We start from the raw sequence: 5878 nt of genomic DNA on the forward strand, positions 1-5878 counted from the left end.
CTGACATTTACTGGCCATATGAATTGCTTCCCTTTGGGGCTGCAGGAATATTTCCTTTGTCCCTATAAAAACATGGATAAATGAGAACTCTTTGTAACTCTAAGATGCATATTACCCTTTCTCTGACCATGAAGAATTTTCCAGTCTAGGGTTTGTCTTTTCAGCTTTTGACATTATTCTGGTTTTTGTTTTGACCAGGAAAAGTCAGCATTTTCCTCTGTGGCTTCTGGCTCCCTACTCATTCAAAAGTAGTTCCTACTTCAAGATTATGGCAATAATAACTATCAGGCCTTTGTGTTTCTACATGGAGTCTTTGATTTTTCTGTACTTTTCCTCTTACTAAAAACATAAAATGAAAATTAATCAGTTCTTTTTCATATTATGTGGCCAGATACAAAAGGCCACATAACATATAAATGTACTCATAGGAACAATCCACGATAGGTAAGTTCACACACACAAAAAATGGAGAGGTTGTCAGGGACTGGCAGAGGCGGGATGGGGAGTGAGAGCTTAAAGTCTACCGAGCAGATAAAACTGTTTGGTCACTAGACGGTGGTAAGGGTCGCACCATATTAAAAAATTTGCTTAATGACATTGAATTGTAATTTTGAAAATATTGAAAATATTTTATTTTATACAAGGGATATAATTGAAAATAAAAGATGAAAATGTTTGAGGAGATGGAGGACACAGACAAAAACGAGGAGAAGCACAGCGTCAAGGAAGGGGAAGAGCAGTTCTGGAGTGGGGACTGGTGAGGGTGTTTGTGGGAGCTCTGGAGCCAGGGCTCTCCTGGGTGCTGGTGTTTCTTCTCATTCTTTGGATGTTTCAGGATCAACGGTTACGTCAGCTTGCTCTGGCTCTATCTCTGGATCGTGATCTTGCTCCTCCTCTTTCTCTTCTGCTGGATCTTGCTCGTGCTCTACCTCTTTCTCTGGCTTGGGCTCTGAATTTTGCTCTCGCTCTGCCTCTGGCAGTGGAGGTGGGGCTGGAGCTGGAGCTGGAGCTGAACACAGCAGTAGCTCTTGGGACAGTTGTTCAGCCTGGGCGGAAGCTGGAACTGGAGAGACAAGAATGGAAAATATCAACGTGAGTTTCTATGTCTCTTCCAATGACACTGTCTTTCTGAGAAGCCCAAGTCCAGAGACCCAGCCTCAGGAAGTCTCCCCACACTGCAGAACACCACATGATTGTTCTGAGTACTCAGTGCCCCTGTCCCCAGCCTGCTTCTGGAAACTCTGCTCTGTGTGGCCCAGCCCAGCCCCCTCCCCAAACCCTCACAGGCACGCACCCTCTTCCTCCTCACCCTCAGTCTCCGCCTCACTAGGTTCCAGGTATTCCAGCTTCTCCAGCTGTGCCAGAAGAAGGTCAGCCTTGCGCTCCACCTCTGAACTCAGCCTATAGACATGTAGAGAGGCTGACAGAAACTTCAAGGAATGAAATCCAGGAGGCTCGTGGAAATCAGTGGAATAGAATTCCAGCCAGATCTTTAGGATGGAGGACATGGCACTGGGGGAGACAGGTGAGTAGCAGTGTCAGAGGCCTGGCCTATCCCTCTATGCTGCCCTACTAGGGCTCCCCTGAGTGAGCTGCAGTCTTGTACCCTCTGCCCCTGCCTGTCCATAGACCAGCCCCTCCAATGTCCACCCCCAGTCTGGCAGCCGTGGCAGAGATGGGCCTGGCGACCAAGGAGGGGCTGGCAAAAGCCTCCGTGGGAGGAGCCTTCAACCACTGGTGTGACCACCCTTCACTTCTTCAGGGAAACCTGACACCCTCCTCTGTCTGTGTCACTGCCCCATCCCTGCTGGAATGACCTGTCCACCCCAGGAGGGTGCTGTCTGCTCTGGGCAATACTGTCTGGCACACAGGAAGTATGCAGGAATATCTGATAAATGAGGAAACAGAGGGAGGCTCTGCTCCCCTGGCCTACCCAGGGCCCTTGGCAAAACCCAAACATGAGCTCACATGTGGATGTACTGCCCAAGTGTCTGCATGAAAATCTGCATCTCCTCTTCCCACTGACACTGATCTCTTGGCCCTGACCACACTCCGCACCCCAGCACCAGCTGAGCATCCCCATGGAGGCTCCAGCCCCGAGTGTGAGCGGGATGCTCTGCACACCTCCTGCTCTGGCTCAGCACAGGCTCTGGGGGTGTGGTCAGGGCTGGGTGGGAGGGGGTGGGGATGGATTCTCTCTGGGCTCACTGTGCTCGCCAGGCACTTGCACACCCTACAGTGCCTGGGGCCCCATCCCCAGCCCGTCTCGACTCCTTTTCCTGCAGGGAAACCCCTGAGCCCTCAGCCCTGTAGCAGGAATCATAAGATGTGTGGGAGCCAGAGTTTGGCCAGCCCCCCACTCACAGGCCCACACAGACCACACACAGTTGTGTGGAGATGAGAGCCCCTCCATGTGCACACAAGCCCCACTTACCATTTTAGCTGCTTCAGGGATTTGCCAGCCCCGTGACAGACAGAAACCATGTTTTCGTACCTAGAGGAGGCCAGAGAATATCTGATAAATGAGGAAACTGAGGGAGGCTCTGCTCCCCTGGCCTACCCAGGGCCCTTGGAAAAGCCCAAACTTGAGCTCACATGTGGATGTACTGCCCAAGTGTCTGCATGGAAATCTGCATCACCTTTTCCCACTGACACCAATCTCTTGGCCCTGACCACAATCTGCACCCCCAGCACCAGCTGAGCATCCCCCTGGAGGCTCCAGCCCCGAGTGTGAGCGGGATGCTCTGCACACCTCCTGCTCTGGCTCAGCACGGGCTCTGGGGGTGCGGGCAGGGCTGGGTGGGATGGGATATGTTCTCTCTGGGCTCACTCTGCTCGCCAGGCACTTGCACACCCTACAGTGCCTGGGGCCCCATCCCCAGCTCATCTTGACTCCTTTTCCTGCAGAGAAAGTCCTGAGCCCTCAGCCCCGTAGCAGGAATCATGAGATGTGCGGCAGCCAGACTTTTGCCAGCCCGCCACTCACAGGTCCCCGCAGACCACACACACTTGTGTGGAGATGGAAGCCCCTCCATCTGCACCCAAACCCCACTTACCATTTTAGCTGCTTCAGGGATTTGCCATCCCCGTGGCAATCAGATACCATGCTTTCGTACCTAGAGGAGGCCAGAAGGGTGTCACATCTACCATATGGTGGCACTACCTGCTTCTCATGTCTACTGTGACTGTCTCACCTCTGACTAGAATGCAAGCCCAGGAGGGCAGGGAATGTAGTCTCCTTGGTTCATTGGATCATGGTCAGTGCCCAGAAAGTGACTGCACATAGTGTGGCTTCACATATGTTTGTTGAAGGAATGAATCCCAACCAACACCTCCCAAGAGAGCTGGGTGCACCTGAAGCTGCTCTGCCAGCCCCTGGTCTCCCTGCTTTGAGTACACCCAGAAGCCTGCAGATAGAATCTCAGATTTCTTGTAAAAATGTAAAAACAGTGAAGCCCAAGTCAACGAAGTCAGTGAGGGGGTGACAGAGACTTCCTGATGGGGGGGCAGGAATCCTGAATGAGGATAACCGTGGCCCCTCCAGCAGACCTTCCACAGGGCTGGACTCAGAAGCAGCACTTTCCATGGGGGACCCACTGGAGCTTGTTCCTGTTACCACTCTACTGATCACAGGAGGAAACTGAGGCTCCGACGGGTGTGGTGACAGTCCCAAGACTCACAGCTGGGAGGCGGCCTAGTGACACTGTGCGATCGGCTTCTCATGTCTACTGTGACTGTCTCACCTCTGACTAGATTGGAAGCCCAGGAGGGCAGGGAATGTAGTCTCCTTGGTTCATTGGATTATGGTCAGTGCCCAGAAAGTCACTGCACATAGTGTGGCTTCACATATGTTTATTGAAGGAATGAACCCCAACGAACTCCTCCCAAGATAGCTGGGTGCACCTGAAGCTGCTCTGCCGGCCCCTGGACTCCCTTCTTTGAATAAACCCAGAAGCCTGCAGATAGAATCTCAAATTTCCTGTAAAAATGTGAAAACAGTGAAGCCCAAGGCAACGAGGTCAGTGAGTGGGTGAAAGAGACTTCCTGATGGGGGGGGCAGAAATCCTGAATGAGGACATCCGTGTCCCCTCCAGCAGACCTTCCACAGGGCTGGACTCAGGAGCAGCACTTTCCATGGGGGACCCACTGGAGCTTGTTCCTGTTACCACCCCACTGATCACAGGAGGAAACTGAGGCTCGGAAGGGTGTGGTGACAGTCCCAAGACTCACAGCTGGGAGGTGGCCTAGTGACACTGTGCAATCAAGGTCCAGAATGCTCACCTGAGGAAAAGCAGGTCCAGCACCTGCTGGGGGCTGGCAAAGTTCCTGTAGCTCCCCAGAAACACGTGGACGTAAGATCGATCACCACCCAGGACAGCAGGCACCAGGTGTTCCACCCGCTTCTGCAGGGTGCCTGCCGGGACAGGCCACACCATGGGGGTGGCATCCAACCCCAGGGAAGAGTTTTCTTCAATCTAGGACAGGACATGGGAGAGATACACAGTGACAGCACCGTGAACCCAGAGGAGGGAAGGGGCTGGAGGCCAGTCTTAACTCCAGGGAGGACATGAGAAGACAGCCTGAGGGCCCAGGGTTAATGTACAGGGTGGTGGTTGCCACCCCGGCAGTCCCCTTTCATCCTCCAGAAATGACCTGAGGTGTGAACACACCAGGACCAGCAGGTTGATAAACGTCCCACCCTCTGCCCCTACCCAGGGAGGGTGTCCAATGTCCCCATTCCCCACACACTCAGGAGGGGGCTGTGGTCACCCAGGGAGGCTCACAGTGCTGGCCTGGCCTGGGCTGGACCACCCTCTCCTGGGCCACCTGACATTACCTTTGGGGACCTCCTGCCAAACGGCCACAGGAGCCCAGGGCGAGGGCTGAACCAGCGCCGGAAGCATAGGACAAGCCTCTCAGCACAGGGCTGCCTGGGGCTACGGCCCCGGGACCTCGGGATACAGCACAACATCTCACTCTGCCTGTGGCCAAGTGAGCTGGGGAAGGGACTGGGTATAGAATGTGGGTGCCAGGTTACCGAGTTCCGAGTTCCGTTGGGGTCTGTCGTCAAGGAAGTGCGGTCACTTCCTGCTACCTCATTTCCTGGGCCTCTCTTCTGCGTACAAGACTGCACACGACTCTCTGGGTACCTGACTGCTGACCCTCCTTCCCCATGAACTCTCTCTATTGCCCACACTTCCACCAACACTGCCTGACCACACCCCTGTGCAAGGCCTGGGTGCAGCCAGCCTCACAGCTCGCAGGAGATACGTGTAGGTTCAGCCCCAGCTCATGCTTCTTATCACTCATGTGACACTGGACACGCCATTGTGACTCTCCGGACCTCCCCAGTCTCCCCTTCTGTACAGTGGTGATCGTTCTAGCATCTTCTTCCTAGGGATGGCATCAGGTATGTGTGAGAAAACATCTCTAAAACCTATGGCCAGTGTCATATGCAGCTAATAAACAAGACTAGAGATAAAATCCATGACGGTGTGGAAGGTAGCAAGGAATACGACTCACGACAGGTCTGGCTCATGTCATATAATCTTGAAAATGTCACTTTTGCTCTTGGCCTGTTTTCCCTGTCTGCACCATGCGACAGTTGGAATTTCATGCATTCACATACTGCTGTCCTCCATAAAACCTCACAAAGGCTTCATGTGTATTTAGGTTTGGACTCAAGTGCCCCATCTCTGTCTGTGCGGTGGGCGACTCCTCAGGGGCTCCCAGTGGTCCCCACCATCTGCTGCACACATCCTCATTTAATCCTCTGCCCTGCAGTGTGGACTGAACTTAGTGACTCCCTTCTAACCCACAGAGTATCAAATGTGAGAAGGTGTCACTTTCTGAATGTCATGGTAACACGCCTGCCACT

General features: G+C 53.4%; 1 long non-coding RNA gene across 1 annotated transcript; it reads right to left on the bottom strand.

Annotated features, from left to right (window-relative positions):
* Nucleotides 1–1424: 1424 nt before the first annotated feature.
* LOC103581950 lies at nucleotides 1425–4336 on the bottom strand. The gene is made up of 3 exons (XR_549709.1): nucleotides 4282–4336; nucleotides 2435–2494; nucleotides 1425–1512 (listed from the first exon to the last, which is right to left on the bottom strand). It is a non-coding gene; the product is annotated as an uncharacterized LOC103581950 (long non-coding RNA).
* Nucleotides 4337–5878: the final 1542 nt, after the last annotated feature.

Source organism: Galeopterus variegatus, unplaced genomic scaffold (genome assembly GCF_000696425.1).
Source record: "Galeopterus variegatus unplaced genomic scaffold, G_variegatus-3.0.2 Scaffold14383, whole genome shotgun sequence".
NCBI classification, from domain to species: domain Eukaryota; kingdom Metazoa; phylum Chordata; class Mammalia; order Dermoptera; family Cynocephalidae; genus Galeopterus; species Galeopterus variegatus.